Raw genomic sequence first — 18,906 nt, 5'->3', positions numbered from 1 at the left:
TCCCCAAATGTTAAAGCGAGAGTCTGAGTCCTTGTTAATATCCAAGATTTCAGTAACCGATGCTTTGAGAGTTGCTACCCAGCCCTCCTCTGACAAGAGGGATTTATCCAATCGCCATTATGGGCAACTCTGTTGGTTTCCTGATTCATTAATATTAACCCAAGGAATGAAGTGGCCAGAAAAAGGATTTGCAAGTATTCCTGACCCTTGCTACATCAGCGCAAATTAGATTAGAATATGATCGATCCTTGATGCGGTATTGTACCTTTTCGAATAGCATGTAAATTCTCTTTCCTGGGGATGATCAGCCCACCACACATCTACCAGTGCTAGAGCCAAAATCAGTTTGGAAAGCATTTGACAAGCTCTTGGCTTATTCTGCGCTTTGGTCCTACGTGATGTGTCCCATTGGATATTGGCTATAATATTAAAATCCCTTCCTATTATAAAGTTGCCTGAAAGTGAAGATAATGCACATATAGGGCCTGCATTGGTGCTACATCGTCCTCTATTGGGCCATAAAAACTTACAAAATGAATCACCTTGTCTGCCAACATAGCAGTAACTATTATCTATCTTGCCTGCGGATCTCTAAAGACTCCCTTTATCCTCCCTAAATATTTTCTGGGAAACAAGACCGCGGCATTAGCCGACGCAAAGAACAAATGGGCAATACACCCAGGAAGTTTAGGTAGCTTAACATTAGCCTTCAAATGGGTTTCCTGCAAAAGGGCAACTTGCACTTGAGATGTTTCAAGCCAGTTAAGTATTGCTTGAAGATGAACATTGTTATTAGCCCCATTTAAGTTCCATGAAGCTACTTTTAGCTTGTACCCATTCATTTCTTAATATTTCACCCTGTCATCTCCATGGTCAATTGTGTTTCAGCTGCATTCCTGAATGTGTTCCCATCCTGTATCTTATCCTTGGATAAAGGATGTAGCTGGCTGACCTCCACCTGCATTTTTTCCTCTAACTCCACCCTGTGCCTCCCCCCTCTCCACCATCGTCGAGGGCCTCACTGTTGTGGCTGCTTAAGAATGTTGGGCACAGTCTAGAATCTGTGTCATGGAGATTCTGATGGAGTGGTCTCGAGAGAGTCTAGGAGAGAGAGATACTGGACGGTTGAAGGAAGGGGAGCTTACGCTGCTGTTGGGTTGGTGGTTTCTGAATAAAGCTCTTTACACTAAATTACCGTGTCAGAGCATAACACTGGCGACGAGGTGACCACCAACCCAGAACCCACGGACTTTCCTACTCTGCTCTTCTGTCGTTACGCCATCCCCCATGGGTTTGCTGCGCTTCTCCTACCTGCTCGGATGAAGGTGCCTGTTTCCTGGTTGTAAGGAGGGTCTTCTCTGTGTTGACGGCAGAGTGAGCGTCTTCGGCGGCCTCCATCGAGTCTTCCCTGTGTCAGCGGCAGTGTAAGCGTTTTTCGCGGTCTCCACTTGGTGGTTGTGAACACAAGGTCCAGGAACATTTCCTATCTGTTCTGAACAGTGGATTTGTTTTCGTTCTCCTTTTGTTTTTTTCCTTTCTCATTTTCTAGCCGGTTACAGTTTTTAGACCAGCGCGGGCCTCTAACGGACCTGGCGCGCTCGAGGGTGCACGCGCATTTGTTGCTACAGGAGCCTAGCAACGCGGCCCTGGCAACGGGAAGCATACAAAAGGCCTAATAACGCAAGCCTGCATTGCGTGCGCAGCCATAGCAACGCTGTCTTGCAACGCGCTTGCGTTTCAATCGTCCAAGCCAGATACATATATATTATTTTGTTGTGCAGTGTTACATTGTTTAAAGAGACTTTCTTCTACATTGGACTTAAGACTTACAACTGCAAGTTACCTTATTGTATACACATTATGGCTACTCCTACAATGTCTCAGCCTCCTCCTTTTCTAACGGATAAAGGTGACCCGATTCTTCCGTGGAAGCGTTGGAAGAATCTTTTTGATTCCTATTTAATAGCGATAGGAGGGGAAAAGTTCTCTCCTGCAAGGAAACAAGCAGTCTTGTTGCACAATTTAGGAATTGAAGGCAGGAATATCTATGATAGTCTTGAGACCTTGTCCTTTGGAGGGGCAGAAGGCGAACCCAGAGACTGCTATGAGATGTCTGTGGCCATTTTAGCAGCACACTTTGAATTCAAACTCAATGTTGTTCTTGAGAGACACAAGTTTTTTGCACGCTCACAAGGGAAGTCTGAAAGTGTGGGTAATTACGTTGCTGTTTTACGCACGTTAGCACGCACTTGAGATTTTGGTGACATCACGGATTCTTTGATCCGTGACCAACTCGTCCGATGTACTAACAACAAGAGAGTTCAAGAGAAGCTACTGACGAAAAACCCAGACTTAAGAGAGGCCATTGCAATTGTTGAAGGGATGGAGAGCACCAATAGTTGGATTAAGGAGATGAATGGAGAGAACGACTTGTGCATGGTTCAAGCACTGCATCTTCGGGAGGAAGTCTTGAAGGTTAGCAGTGACAGTGACAGTAAAACCCCAGGATTTACCCAAGAGAGGAAGAGAGAGCCTAGACTTCAACGTTGTTTCCGTTGTGGTAATACAGGACACACTGCAAACAGTCCTAATTGTTTCTCATGGAATTCTCAGTGCAGGAAGTGTGGGAAGAAAGGGCACTATGCTAGAGTCTGCAATAGTGACAAGAACAATATAGATGCTGTCACTGAGAATGTTAACAAGATGATCCTATGCATTGATTCGGATTCCGGCAACATTGTGAATGATTCTGGAATGGTAGATGTAGGACCTGTAACCATGCCTGAGTGTGCTATTAAGCTTGATGGGAAAATGGTGACAGTATTAGCTGACTCGGGTTCTCCTTATACTATGGTGGGTGACAAGAATTACCGGGCAATTTTTGGGGAGGATTTCCATTCGTTAACAGCACCTGATATCAACCCTGTCAGTTATGGGGGTTCTAAACTAGAAGTGATTGGCTATAAGATCATGCGTATTCAATTCCAAAGTAAGGCCACTGTAGGAAAGGTTTATGTAGCAAAACGTGGGAACAATCTACTAGGATGGCGTCACCAACGTGATATGGGGATTAAATTGGACCCCAATGCCAAGAGTCAGGTTATGGTAGTGAATGATAGCAACTTGGATCTTAATATTCTGAAGGATTTCCCTACTGTGTTCAGAGAAGAACTAGGTTGTCTGTCCAATTTTGAACACAGAATTATTCTTAAGAAGAATGCCACTCCTTCTGTGCATAAAGTGAGGAGAGTTCCAAAATTAATGTTAGAACCTCTCAAAGTGGAGCTTAACAAGCTTTTGGATGCTGGTGTGATTGAGGAGATAGAGTCCTCTGAATGGTTGGCTCCCATTGTTCTAGCACCGAAGGACAATGGGAGACGAATTCGCATGTGTGTGGACCTCAGAGACCTTAATACTCATATTTGGGTTGATCGCCAACCCCTGCCCAATATTTCTGAGGCATTGTCTGGGCTGGGTGGTTCAAAAGTATTTAGTGTACTAGATTTGTAGTCAGCATATCACCAGGTTGTTTTACACCCAGACTCTAGACACCTCACGTCATTTGTAACACCGCTAGGAGCTTATCAATTTCGTAGAATGCCTTTTGGGCTGGCCTCCGCTGCTGCCTGTTTCCAGCGCATTATGAGGAAAGTTTTGGAGGGGGTTTTGGGAGTGTTATTCTTTCAAGACGACATTTTGGTTCATGGCAAAACGTTAGAGGAACATGACGGAATCCTTAGAGAAGTATTGTGTAGACTGGCTGGCTCTGGTCTCACGGTTAAGAAGGAAAAGTGCAAGTTTAGAGTTTCTTCTGTAACCTACCTTGGTCATACTATTTCCAGTGAAGGGATTAAACCCAAGTTTGAGTTGGTTGATTCTATTGTCAGCGCCCCTGAACCCAAAAACAAGGAGGGTGTGAGATCCTTTTTAGGGCTGGCAGAGTATTATTCTAAATTTGTTGCCAACTTTTCGAGCGTGACCCAACCCTTGAGATCCCTATTGAAAAAGGGAAACGAATTTGCATGGACTGGTGACTGTGCAGCTGCCTTCACCTATGTGAAAGACTGCATTGGGAAAATGCCCACCTTAGGCCATTTCGACACACACGCTAAAACCTTCTTGTACACTGATGCCAGTGTAACTGGACTGGGGGCGGTGTTAATCCAAAGAGTAAGTCAAGAGGAGAAAGTCATTGCCTTTGCTTCCCGTTCTCTGAAGGGGTCAGAACAACAGTATTCCATTATTGAGAGGGAGGCTCTTGCGTGCTCATGGGCAGTCAAGCATTTCAGATTCTATCTGTGGGGATTACCCTTTGTTGTGAGAACTGATCACAGACCCCTCGTACAAATTTTCTCTTCAAAGAAAAGTGAGGGATTGACACCTAGAATAAAGAGGTGGGTTGAAGGGTTAATGGAGTATAATTTTTCTGTTGAGTATGTGCCCGGGCCAAAGAATACGGTAGCAGATTTCTTGTCTAGAAGTTCGATTGATAGTTATGACGAAAGCGAGGATGAGAGTGTCATTAGCTGGGTGAATGAGTTGGCTATAAATGAAGATGAGTGGAAGACTGCTGTGGATCAAGATTCCATTAGACATGAACTTGCTGGTTTCATTGTAAGAGGGTGGCCGGACTATAAGGACATTCCTGAACCTTTGAAGAGTTACTGGAACATTAGGGATGAACTGTCTTTAAGTGGTCGCGAGGTATTAAGGGGTACCAAATGTATACCTCCCATTGGTTTAAGAAGTAAAATCATCAATTTGGCTCACGAGGGTCATTTGGGCAGAAATCTCACCAAATCAAGGTTGAGATCGATATATTGGTGGCCAGGGTTGGATCGTGAGGTCGAAGCGACAGTTAAAGATTGTGTAACATGTGCACGAAATGACAAGAGTAAAGTGGTATCGAAACCCCCACTTTCCCCAGTTGCTGTGCCTGAAAGGCCCTGGGTGAAGCTAGGTCTAGATTTTATGGGCCCTTTCCATCTTCTCCCTGCTAGTGAACGGTATGTCATTCTCATGGTGGACTATACTTCAAGATGGGTAGTGACCAAGTGTGTTAACTCCATAGATACCAGGACGGTGATTGAGTTTCTAATGGAGGAATTCTTACGAGAGGGTGTACCCAGCCATTTGGTTACAGATAACGGGGTACAGTTGACATCCGTGGAGATGAAGTCCTTCTTGGACTCTTTAGCTATTGTGCATTTGAGAACTGCCTTGTACTTACCCCAGGCCAATGGTCTTGCAGAACGTATGAACAGGATGGTGAAGTACTGTGTCCAGGAAGCAGTTGAGACTCGGGTTCCTCTTGGGAGTCTCCTGAGAGACCAATGGTGGGCATATCGTAGTACTCCCAATAGCGTTACTGGAATCGCCCCTTTTGAGTACATGAGGGGAAGGTTGGGCTGTAACAAGATGTTCCCAGCGTGGTTCAGAGATAAGTTGGGATCATGTGTTTCTGAGAAACTTGACCATGAGAAACTTGGTAAAGCGTCCATGCGTAGGAGCAATCATCAACAAAAGTACAAATTGCGGTATGATTCCAAATCTTGTGTGTCCGATGGTGCATGGAAGGTTGATGACTTGGTATGGCTGAAAGACCCTAATTACAAAACAAAAGGGAGGTCAAGTTTCAAAGGTCCTTTCCGTATTAAGGAGGTGAGGAAAAATGTGGTTGTGCTGGATAATGGTCTTGTGTGGAGTATGTCCAGAATTGCAAAATGGAACTGTCCCAGGATTGATTGCGATAATCTGGCTAACCGAGGAGCAAACCACACCGCAAGGGATGAGTCCAAGGTAACACCATGCAAGACAACTCCTTTCAGACTCCGTTCTAAACCATTGTGGTGGAAGGACTATGTTTCTTGAATTCTGACGTTTCTTTTTCTGCATACTTCTGTGCAATTTAGATTTCTGTATTACCATGTTTATTTCTGCCATTATATTGTCATATTGTTGCTTATTTGTTTTTATCCACACACATATGTATATATATTTTCTCTTTTCTTTTTTTATCCTTATGTATTTCTTCTCTAGTGTAATAAGGGGGATGTGTTGTGGCTGCTTAAGAATGTTGGGCACAGTCTAGAATCTGTGTCATGGAGATTCTGATGGAGTGGTCTCGAGAGAGTCTAGGAGAGAGAGATACTGGACGGTTGAAGGAAGGGGAGCTTACGCTGCTGTTGGGTTGGTGGTTTCTGAATAAAGCTCTTTACACTAAATTACCGTGTCAGAGCATAACACTCACCTGTCCTGGCCCCTCCCTCCCTTGACCCCCTTGTGCCCCCCCTGTCACCATAACCCCCCAACACCCAAGAAGGGAGTGCGCTTTCATGGCACTCCTAGAGCCTGATCCCAGAAAAGCAACAAGACAGCCGGGCGGAGGAACCCAGAGAGAGAGAAAAAGGAAACATATGGCGCATCACTTCAACTAAGCAAATGTTCCCAAGACAACAAGATACCATATTACCAATTTTCCCTCCTTCTCTTCTTCTTCTCTTTCCCCTTCCTCCTTTCCCTTCCTTCGCTCTTCTTTCCTTTTGCCTCTTCTTTCCCCTTCCCCCTTTACGTTTTCCCCTCCCTTCATCCACCCTCATTCTCCAACAAGAACCGCATCAACATTTCTTCAATGATGCTAAAAAATTACTTGTATCCTGTACCCCCTGAAAAACATGCGCTTGTCCTTTGTGAAGCACTTTAAATTTATCTAGTTGTACAAAACAGCCAGAGCCCCCAATCTCTGAAAGCTGTCTATCAGTCCTATGAGTTTGCGGCGCCGAAGAGCCGCGGCAATAGACATATCAGAAAAGACGCAAAAACTGAAACTGTCCCCAGGCTTAAAGTTCCTCTTTTTTTTATGGCTTGAGAAAGAATTTGGGGCCAGATGTAGCAAAGAAACATTTTGCGAGTTGTAAATAGCGAGTCATAGCGACTCGCTATTTGCAACTTGCAAAATGTTATGCAGAACGGTGTCTCAGACACCGTCTGCGAGTCGGTATGGGGTCGCAATGACCCACCTCATGAATATTCATGAGGTGGGTCGCAAATTGCGGCCCCATACCGACTATGGGCACTCGCAAACATGGAGGCCTGCTGTAGTCAGCAGACCTCCGTGTTCGTGACTGCTTTAAATAAAGCAGTTTTTTTTTTTTTAAGTGTAGCCCGTTTTCCTTAAAGGAAAACGAGCTGCACTTAAAAAAAAAAACGAAACCTTTAGTTTCGGTATTTTTTCAGGGCAGGGAGTGGTCCTTGGACCACTCCCTGCCCTGAAAAAATGTTTTTGGGTCCAGTCACAAACTGGAAGGGGTCCTATGGGGACCCCTTCCAATTTGCGAGTGGGTTACCATCCACTTGAAGTGGATGGTAACTGCAACAACATTTGCGACCGCATATGCGGTCGCAAATGGTATTGCATACCACTAGGAATCGCAAATAGGAAGGGAACACCCCTTCCTATTTGCGATTCTGAAATGCATTTTGCGAGTCGGTCCGACTCGCAGAATGCATTTCTGCATAGGAAAATGCGATTTGCAACTCGCAAACGGCAGTTTTTGCCGTTTGCGAGTTGCAAATCCTTTCCTACATCTAGCCCCTGTTCCTTAATCCTATAGACTCCAAAATTGTCTAATATAGTACGAGGATTCTTTGAGTTCACAGGGTGCGTAAATGGTACCCTATGCTCTCTTATAATTGAGAGATCCGCTTCGGTTTTTGGCTTGCCTGGAAGGATACAATTGCAGATAAGATCAGAGACTACCTTGGTTACAGATGAAGCTGCCTCCATCACTTCCAGAATGCCTATGAACCTAAGATTCGAGCGCCGAGACCTGTTTTCCATCTCGTCTAACTTTAATTGGAGTTCCTCAAGTTCTGATTCGATCCGAGGTATTGCCGACTCCACGTGATTTTCCATGTCTTCTAAATCCGAGACTCTTGGCTTCACTTGGGATAGTCTTGTAGAGAGATGGGTTAGGTGAGTGTTCAACTGACTGAGTTGATCCTTGGTCTCCTTGTGAGCCTCCTCTTGAGATGCTTTTATTGCTCGCAGCTCCTCTAAAATCTGCCCCATCCATTCCTCCATTAAAAGGGTGCCAGGTATCCTGCATGCCGGACTATGGTTACTAGGAGTAGGGCCAGGGGTGCAAGGGACCATACTAGCACTAACACTAGCATTAGGTGATATCAGGTCGGATGCAACCAAACAGGAGCCTTCTGGCACAGAGTTTAGAGTTGTGTCGGGGATTGAGCCGCTACCCATTACAACTTCTTTGACTGGTGAGACTACTTCCTCTTGTCCTGCTTCTTTAACATTCTCCCTTTCCAATACCTTCAATGCCCCCTTAGCATTGTTGCTGATGGTTGAAAACAAGGGATAAGTAGGTATTTCCTTATATTGCAAGCTTACAATAGATGCTGCAAGGGGGAAGGGTTACTAGAAGTGACTGGGACAGATGAGGAGGTATGCGATTCCTTGCTCAATTTACTTAATGCTGCTGTGTGGGGCTGAGAGAGTATTTCGGCAAGTTGCTTTGGTCGTGATGCTGGTTGCTCATGGCTTTCTGTCGGACTGGACTCCAATGACAGAAAGGGCTGGAGAGGGAGGTGGTAGGTCCTGTGAATACGTCCTGTGTTCCTGTGGATTCCCTCAGCACCCCCACTAAATTCTGTTGTTCAAAGCTGTATCTTTGTCTTCCTGCGGCAGGAGTTAAAGTCTTAGTTTTAGGTCCCCTTACATGTTTTCCTATTGTCCGTGCCTTATAACCAGTGTCCTGTGTCATACGTTTCATTATAAAAGCAAATTATAAGGCATTACGGTAAGGGAAGACGAGGTGCAAAGAGACCAGAGGAGATTGGGCCGGACTGGAAATGAAAATCCTTGATGGAGGAGTAAGGGGGGCAACAGGCCGCATCCGCATAGTGTGAACTGCTTCCGTCGCGCCCTTGACCCCACAGGTGTGCCAGTTAATTATGCCTAGTGCTGGTGCAATTGGGTGCTCAATCCCCTTTATACCCTAGATCACATGGGTATTGACATTTCAGGCTCAGCAAGGCTCAGCAAGGTTCAACAAGTCCCCCCAAGAATTGCAGACAATATGAGGACTCTTAAGGTAGCAGTCTCCCCACCTGCAGCTAGCTCTCTGCCCCACAACAGCAGCTATATATCCTTTTTACTCTCTTTCAGCGAAAGTCACTCTTTAAAGCATCCAGTACATGGCTTCCCGTTTGCAAATGACTTCAAGAAGTGTGAAAGTCTTTTTCAGTCTTTGACACTATAACTGTAACACCCAACCCCCTTGACCACGTGTTACACGTTGCCTTCGTTACTATCTTGTGGTCTTCTCTTCCTTTTTAATCCTCTCTGTGGCGTATTTCAGGGCTTCCTGGGAGGGGGGGTGCTGTGGTCCTATGTCTTGGTGAAGAGCAAGCACCATCCGATTGCTGTATCCAGCCGATCCAGGCTGCCGGGAACCGCACCATACTGCTCGCACTGATTCCTGCACGCTGCCTGCCATTAAGACATTAAGATCTGCAGATACGAGTTATCTCAGCCGTTCTTGCTGGACTCCGTGACAGCCAAGGGGTACATTAGGACGGGGGAAAGCTAAGGCTAGTAATTATTTGAAGCGGCCGCGCGACTGCCAACGCACTCTGCCCGCCATCTTGCCGATCAGCGAGGCTCTCAGTCACAGAGCATGACGGGAGCTCCACATGACCCTGTATGTTGCAATACTCAAGGTTGCTGTTGCCTAAGCTACAACTGTACTTCATTCATTGCTAAAATGGCTTATTGTTTGGTTTGCTTCAATACTGCAAAGTCATTTCTCTTGTTTGTGGTGTGAAGGATATTTAACATTAGTTCAAGATTTTGGTATTTCCTAAAGTAACGTATTTTATGTAGCACAACTTCTACAATGTTGTTTGGCTTATGTCATGAATCTTTGCTAGTATACTCCCGTAATTCCACTTCACGTCAGGTTGAGTGTGTTGTTTTCACTTCTCTGGAAGTATAAAATGTGTCGGTTCTGGGATGTGTGCCAGAATGTTTGCCTATTTCTACAAAGTCAGACTCTATGATAATCTGTTTATTTGATTTATACTTAGGGACTTTTCCTTGTTTTCATACCGAGCAGTGCTCATTTTAGACTGCTAGCTGACTTTATCATTGATTTTTCTTTTGCTTTTGAACTGAGCAGTCTCCATGTTACAATGCCTGTGGATTATTCTCTTTTCTCAGAGACAGACTACATGTCGGTCCTCTTGTTTTTTACTCTCCTTTGACTTTTGAACTAAGTAGATTTATGGTAGTTCATTACTGAACTGCATTTGGTTATGGCTAATTTCCTTGTGTAATGATCTATCACAATTGTTTTTATTTTTCTGCATTGTTGATGCTGATTTGAATCCGACTAATTACTTTTTGCCTTCTATAATGATTCTTACTTTTCAATTCACCTTTGTGGTTTGGCTTTGAACATTGTCCTACCAAGATATTCTTTATTTGTTCAAGGGCCCTGCTCCTTGGAACTCACACAGCCCCAATCCTGTGCAGCGGGCCTTTTGAATTTATTAGCGCAAACTATTGGCACTAGGAAGTAGGATGTACCTGTTCTAAAGAAAGCCTTACACTGCTACTGCCAATGAGGTACCTCTTCTCTGAAATCTTTTTCTCTATATACAAGCAAAAAACACTGTCATGTTGAATGCTTACTTGACATTACTTTCTGTGAGATAAATAGGAATAAACCACGCAAATGTATAGTCAAAGGCCTTATGGCTGCAAAAACAGTTTGAAAACCTCTCTGCACATTCAGTCCTGTCTTGCAAAACGTATTTGTTTATTAAAACGTTTTGCATACTCCTACATTTCAATCGGAAATGTTGTATATGAAAACAAGTTATTTTTTGGTACATAGCACCATAAACATATTGGGTGGCATTAAAGAAACCAGGCAAATACAACAGATTTCAGAATACAGCACAACACAAAATAGAATAGAATTAATAATGTCAGATATCTCCTCACTTGAGGTTGACATACCAAATTAACATATTTGCATTGTTATGTCACTGTGTGTGATAGGTAGCATCCACCTCCTTCAAATAAATAACCACTTTTTCTGCCCTTGGAGATTTCACTTCACAGTTTATAGGTGACTATTTATTAGAACTCCTCTCATGCGGATAATTTTTGACAATGTTTTATCTTGATCTAATGTTTTATCATTTCTCTTCACAGTTGGTATTTTACTTGCTCTTGTGTCAATAAAATATTATATACAACTCTTTCAGTGAACGTCAATCCTTGGCTGCAGCATCCCTTCTCTTGCAATACTGTGGCGAGCACACAGGGCCTATATCACAAAAATAAATGGAACGGTACAGGTGGAGATTTAGGCCTCTACCTAGCGTACTTTAATATTTATTTCTTATTCACTAAAATCTTTGGTTGTACCTTTGGAAAGCTGTACCGGGCGTAGGAGTCCAGGTGTACTAATAGGGATGTCGGGATACTTTAAAAAACAAACAAAAAAACAACTCTTATTCCATGGCAGAGAAGTCCACACTGGGGAAATGTTTCCTTCTGTTCAAACATACATTTTCTTTGTTTCCTGCAGGGAAAACATTACCATTTTCCTCATGAAAAGAGCACGTCCATTTCAACTCCACCATATGTGGTGACCTGCTCCCCTTCTTGCCCTTGAAAGGGAGCCACTCCAGATACTCCAAGTGGGATGAGAGGAGTTTGTGAATGCCCACAGTTAAGCTGCTAGTGGTTTGCACTTCGGGCTCAGAATTCCTTCCAGAGATCTCATTAATGAAAACTAAGCATAAGGCAGAACGGTTCTTGTGCATGGTTTTGCACAGTATAACGCATACACTGCAATTTGTGTGGCATCTCTTATGTCATCTGCCAAGTTACACAATTGCTCAGTCTTAATGAATGATTCTTAGAAGAACAAATACAAAAGCTCATACTTTAAACTAGAATGCAACATTGAGCTCCTAATAAGATAAAGGACCTTAGATAGCCAAGGACACTGACTTTACCCAATGTTACACAATTTGATCAAGAGGGAAATCTGAGATTGAAAGCAGTACTCCCTATTCAGGGTCTGTAACTTAACTACCAGCACTCATTACTTCCTTTTACCCAAACTCATCACTTTCCTTTAACCACATGACGTGAAAAGGATGAACACATTCTCTAGCATGTTCATGATAAAGTGCTAGTGACTAAGGGTCTGATTTAGAGTTCTGCGTACAAGATACTCCATCACAAACGTGACAGATACCCTTTCCACTGTTTTACAACTGCATTATATCCAATGAAACATAGTGGATGAGATAGAAGTATTCCGTCCACCGAACTCCATATAAGACCCCAAGTTTGTGGGTAATATTCTGAGGGCCACTGGTTCCCCTGCAGCATTGTTTAAGGTTGTAAATATTTTTATTATAACACAAATAATCACCCAGTTTTACTAACCTTTAGTCCTCTTATGTAACACAAACACAAACAACACGTCATTCACTTTCTGAGTGCAAAAATATTTTTAAGCCTGATGTTAATGTGAGTATAGCACTAAATTGCTTCATGTTATGTATTGCCAAACCCATGATGATTCAAACAAGTGATAATATGGCACAAACACCTTTAAGATTCAGTGCCAAGTCAGATTAGTTGAAGACATGCAAAGTAGTGAGACATTGCTTTGTGTGAACCCCTAATGGCAAATTAAAACATACATCAACAACAGCAAAAGCAAAGTCAGGTAATATTCCCAAAATTACAGTTTAATTTCAGAATGATTATCCATATAATGTGAATACCAGTTGAGTGATTTTCTGCACATGGATATCATTATTTACCTTATAATTACAAAAGTTAGAACTTACAAAAGAAGCAATATCAGTAGCAGCATACACAAGTAAAGTTGTATTACATTTACCGTAGATGAAAAAGCACAAAGAAATAAATAGCAAATCCAATCGTTGCAGTAATCAGTATTGTTGCATGCCACTCTCTTTTATGGTGGTGCATACAGTTTTATCTAATAGCCAAAAGGTATTATATAGCCCTTGGTAATGAGAACGAGAAACACAGTACACTGATGATGCAGTTATTCAGGGAGGATATACAACTGTAGCATCAACAATCTCCTCACTATCCAGAGCCAAGAGGTTCCTGAGGGGCTTTCATATGTCTCCGGGTCAGGCCTGTGGAATCTGTAATTTGGCATAGTTTTTGGCTCTTTTCTTGTTAAAACCAACATGCCTCAGCCAGTCTTTAGTCCTAGTTGGGGGACCTTTCACCCAGCATCTTGTCAGTCTGTGCTTGTTGATTTTACATTTTCAGCCCCAACTGCACCTGGGTATGGCCAGACATGGGTCCAGGGATCACTTTACCATTGGAACCCAGCTATACCTGGCTGAAGAGCTGTAACTAGGGTGAAACCAGGTCTAGGTTACTTGTGTTCTGGTTCAGGGAAGACCTGACCTGGCAATTTGGGCTGAACTCCCATAAGGAGCATGGTCAAGAATGATTTGTATATAGCTGGGTCCAAACCGAGGAAGCATGGTGGGCAAAAAACTATGGATTGGGATGCGGCCTGAGCAATCACCAGTGGCTGCGATTAATTCAAGCTCACCCTATTCGTAAGGATCAACACTTCCCAACACCTTTTAGGATTAAGCCCTCCCCAAGTCAATCTAGAAAGCAGGGATCTCAATTTTGTTTAAAAAACTCTGCTCATTGAAACAGGAACATTGTGAAACAGGTAAAGAAATTTTGGAACTATCAGCATTTTAAACACCAATATTCTGCATGCCATGGACAAAGGTGATGTTATCTATTGTCAGCCTGGTCGAGGACGGGGTCGCAGTTGTCCCTCAAAATCAGCTGTCTATCCTTTTTATAAGGGGCAAAACAATAGCTGACCATCAACGTAACAAAAAACTGACCATTGGTCTCCATGCATTATTTGTCAGGGGAAACATCTCTGGATTTGACCAGTTGATACATATGACTGAGAATATGCCAAACTGCATTATTTCACTTACCACAGGCTCGAGATTTACACTTGGATGTTTAACAAATAACATAATGTCATCTGCATAAATTCACAGGAGGATGCCTCTGTTTGGAAACGCAATGCAAATATTTTGCACATAGCAAGGAAGCCAATGGTTCCATGGCGAGGGCAAAAATGAGAGCAAAAGGGGGCATCCCTGATGCGTTCCCCCATGTGTTTTGGGAACATTGCAGAAAGATAACCATTAGTACTAGCCCTGGTAGTTGGACTTGCGTATACTAATTTGATGCACCCTGTTATGTTGAGAGGGATTCCTAATTTCCTCAGGACTGCAAGTGGGAAACACCATTTGGGAGAATCAAACATCTTCCCTGTGTCTTAGAAAATTAGATCGCATCAATCTCAGCCCTAATCAGGTGCATTACTGCAAACAGACTACATAGATTATGAAGGTAGCCCTGCACGGTATAAACCCAGAATGTTCGAGCAGCACCAGTGTCTTCATGAGTGGATTAAGCTTGCTCACAATTATACAGGTGAGCATTTTACAGTCCAAATTTAAGAGGGCTAAGGACTGGAGGACTGACATCATTGATAGGTTTTAGCACTCCTTTAATATCAGCTTCTTTAGTGGTAGAGGACAATTTAACTCATCAACCAATTCTTGGGAAAGACCAGCCAATCGTGGGGCCAGCTGATCTTTGTAAATGTCAGCAATCAGTCCATTAAACGCCAGGGCCTTGCTCCCAGGTAGTCCCTCATCAGTGAGAATAATTTCTTGTGGGTCAATAGCCTCCTGTAAGTAAGCTCAGGGGTCCTCTGTCCTTCCAGCCTAGGGCATTTACCTCTAAGTATTTCTCCACTGCTGGACTCAAGATCTACTGGAGTATTGATTAGTATAGTGGGACTGAAACTGAGTGACTATAGATGTACTCCCCCCAGAACCGCTTCCATGGCAGTGTGGCGGGAATGAATAATCGCATGCGTGTGCACTCTTTTGAACAGCTAGGGCAGAGTTGTGTTTGGGTTCTCATCCTCAGTGTAGCTACAGGCCAGGGTGTAGGAAGTTGGCTCTGTATGTACTATTTCAAAGTAAGAAATAGCATGCACAGAGTCCAAGGGTTCCCCTTAGAAGTAAGATAGTGGCAAAAAGAGATAATTCAAATGCTCTATTTTGTGGTAGGGTGGTCGAGCAGTAGGCTTATCAGAGGGTAGTGTTAAGCATTTGTTGTACACACACAGGCAATAAATGAGGAACACACACTCAAAGACTATTCCAGGCCAATAGGTTTTTGTATACAAAAATATATTTTCTTAGTTTATTTTAAGAACCACAGGTTCACGATTTACAAGTAATACTTCAAATGAAAGGTATTTCACTTAGGTAACTTAGGAACTTTGAATCAGCAAAATAGCATGTACAGTTTTCACAAAAATGGCAATAAATTATTTTAAAACTAGACACAGTGCAATTTTCAACAGTTCCTGGGGGAGGTAAGTGTTTGTTAGTTTTGCAGGTAAGTAAACCACCTACAGGGTTCAAAGTTGGGTCCAAGGTAGCCCACCGTTGGGGGTTCAGGGCAACCCCAAAGTTACCCCACCAGCAGCTCAGGGCCAGTCAGGTGCAGAGGTCAAATTGGTGCCCAAAACGCATAGGCTTCAATGGAGAAGGGGGTGCCCCGGTTCCAGTCTGCCAGCAGGTAGGTACCCGCGTCTTCGGAGGGCAGACCAGGGGGGTTTTGTAGGGCACCGGGGGGGACACAAGTTAGCACAAAAAGTACACCCTCAGCGGCACGGGGCGGCCGGGTGAAGAGTGCAAACAGGCGTCGGGTTTGCAATGGAGTTCAATGGGAGACTCTTCAGCGAAGCAGGCAGGCAAGGGGGGGGGCTCCTCATGGTAGCCACCACCTGGGCAAGGGAGAGGGCCACCTGGGGGTCGCTTCTGCATTGGAGGTCGGATCCTTCAGGTCCTGGGGGCTGCGGGTGCAGTGTCTTTACCAGGCGTTGGGTTCTTAGAAGCAGGCAGTCGCGGTCAGGGGGAGCCTCTTGATTCCCTCTGCAGGCGTCGCTGGGGGGGCTCAGGGGGGGTCAACTCTGGCTACTCACAGGGTCGCAGTCGCCGGGGAGTCCTCCCTGTAGTGTTGTTTCTCCGCAGGTCGAGCCGGGGGCGTCAGGTGCAGAGTGCAAAGTCTCACACTTCCGGCGGGAAACGTGTTGTCTTTAAAAGTTGCTTCTTTGTTGCAAATATGTTTCTTCTTTGGAGCAGAGCCGCTGTCCTCGAGAGTTCTTGGTCCTTTTAGATGCAGGGTAGTCCTCTGAAGCTTCAAAGGTCGCTGGACCCTGTGGAACGCATCGCTGTTGCAGTTTTTCTTGAAGTGGGGAGACAGGCCGGTAGAGCTGGGGCCAAAGCAGTTGGTGTCTCCGTCTTCTCTGCAGGGCTTTCAGGTCAGCAGTCCTTCTTCGTCTTAGGTTGCAGGAATCTATCTTGCTAGGTTCTGGGAGCCCCTAAATACTAAATTTTGGGGTGTGTTTAGGTCTGGGGGGTTAGTAGCCAATGGCTACTAGCCCCGAGGGTGGCTACACCCTCTTTGTGCCTCCTCCCTGAGGGGAGGGGGGCACATCCCTAATCCTATTGGGGGAATCCTCCATCTGCAAGATGGAGGATTTCTAAAAGTCAGAGTTACCTCAGCTCAGGACACCTTAGGGGCTGTCCTGACAGGCCAGTGACTCCTCCTTGTTTTTCTCATTATCTCCTCCGGCCTTGCCGCCAAAAGTGGGGCCATGGCCGGAGGGGGCGGGCATCTCCACTAGCTGGAGTGCCCTGGGGCGCTGTAACAAGGGGGGTGAGCCTTTGAGGCTCACTGCCAGGTGTTACAGTTCCTGCAGGGGGAGGTGAGAAGCAACTCCGCCCAGTACAGGCTTTGTTACTATCTACAGAGTGACAAAGGCACTCTCCCCATGTGGCCAGAAACATGTCTGGTGTGTGGCAGGCTGGTAAAACTGGTCAGCCTGTTATATAGAAAGGTACACTGTTCCAAAGTAACGATTAGTATATGCAGGGATAAAGAGTGTCAGGGATATCTATGATATCAGGAGAGCCCTCAAGCACCCAGAGGGGGACAAGTATCATCACTGGGCTGTCTCCTCGTCAGACCGGTGCTGCAATGTCTGGCGGACCACCCCGGCAATGGGGATGGTTCTGTACCGGAGGCAATTTGCCAGGAAGAGGTCTGAAACGAATACTGACTCAGAAGATAGAAAGAGTGTAAGTGTGTAGGAGAGAGTGAATTTTTTTTAATTAGCTCTATGCCTTAAACATCACTTTAATGAATCAGGGAAAAGGCGCAGGCCAAGATTAAAAAAATAGTCCAGAGTGTTGGTGGGAATAATGTCCCACTGAACTCTATGGGAAGAAAAGGTAGTGTGCCTAATCCTACTCATTTGTGGTCAACATGTTTTGCGTCTTTTATGGGTCAACAAGTGATCCCGCAACGCTTCGTCAGGACCCGGAAAACTACTTCTCCTATTTAGATAAAAAAATACTACTAGTATGTCACTTACAAACTGCAGACAAGTCGTCAACGTCAGTTGGTCAATTAGTCGCCCATCCCACATTCGAGATTGAGCTTCCTAGGACCGCGCTAACCACACTCAAGGAGGAATTATTGTTTAACCTCTTCGTTAAACAGGAAACCTGCCCGTACGCCGCGTGCCTGTGGACGGGCTCTCCTGATATCATAGATATCCCTGACACTCTTTACCCCTGCATATACTAATCGTTTCTTTGGAACAGTGTACCTTTCTATATAACAGGTTACGTTGGGAGACCGTACACTGGACCAGAAATTCTCCCTGTCCCTCCCTTGTATTGTATGTCTTAAAACTAGTCAGCCCACACTGGAAGTCGGGTATGTTTTCAGGGGGCATCTCTAAGATGCCCTCTGGGGTGTATTTCACAATAAAATATACACTGGCATCAGTGTGCATTTATTGTGCTGAGAAGTTTGATACCAAACTTCCCAGTTTCAGCGTAGCCATCATGGTGCTTTGGAGTTCGTGTTTTATAGACTCCCAGACCATATACTCTTATGGCTTCCCTGCACTTACAATGTCTAAGGTTTTGCTTAGACACTGTAGGGGCATAGTGCTCATGCACCTATGCCCTCACCTGTGGTATAGTGCACCCTGCCTTAGGGCTGTAAGGCCTGCTAGAGGGGTGACTTATCTATGCCATAGGCAGTGTGAGGTTGGCATGGCACCCTGAGGGGAGTGCCATGTCGACTTAGTCATTTTCTCCCCACCAGCACACACAAGCTGGCAAGCAGTGTGTCTGTGCTGAGTGAGGGGTCCCCAGGGTGGCATAAGACATGCTGCAGCCCTTAGAGACCTTCCCTGGCATCTGGGCCCCTGGTACCAGGGGTACTAGTTACAAGGGACTTACCTGGATGCCTGGGTGTGCCAATTGTGGAAACAAAGGTACAGGTTAGGGAAAGAACACTGGTGCTGGGGCCTGGTTAGCAGGCCTCAGCACACTTTCAAATCATAACTTGGCATCAGCAAAGGCCAAAAATCAGGGGGTAACCATCCCAAGGAGGCATTTCCTTACACAGGGCATCTGTAGACAACTATCCCTATGCGCTAGTTCTCTATAATCTTGCAAGTCTCTGTGTATGTCTCAGAGTATTTGGAGATTATGATGGACTTCATAGCTCTTTTCAAGTTCAGCCTATCGCTTCCCAGCCTTCTTTATTCATGTCTGTGCTCCACCTTTAAATATGATCAAATTGGCATACTCCTAATTGGTAAATTTAACGTGGCTGTAAGTCCCTAATATATGGTACAAAATGTACCCAAGGGTCTGGTAGTTAAA

Source organism: Pleurodeles waltl, chromosome 9 (genome assembly GCF_031143425.1).
Source record: "Pleurodeles waltl isolate 20211129_DDA chromosome 9, aPleWal1.hap1.20221129, whole genome shotgun sequence".
NCBI classification, from domain to species: domain Eukaryota; kingdom Metazoa; phylum Chordata; class Amphibia; order Caudata; family Salamandridae; genus Pleurodeles; species Pleurodeles waltl.
This window is presented reverse-complemented; position numbering follows the sequence as displayed.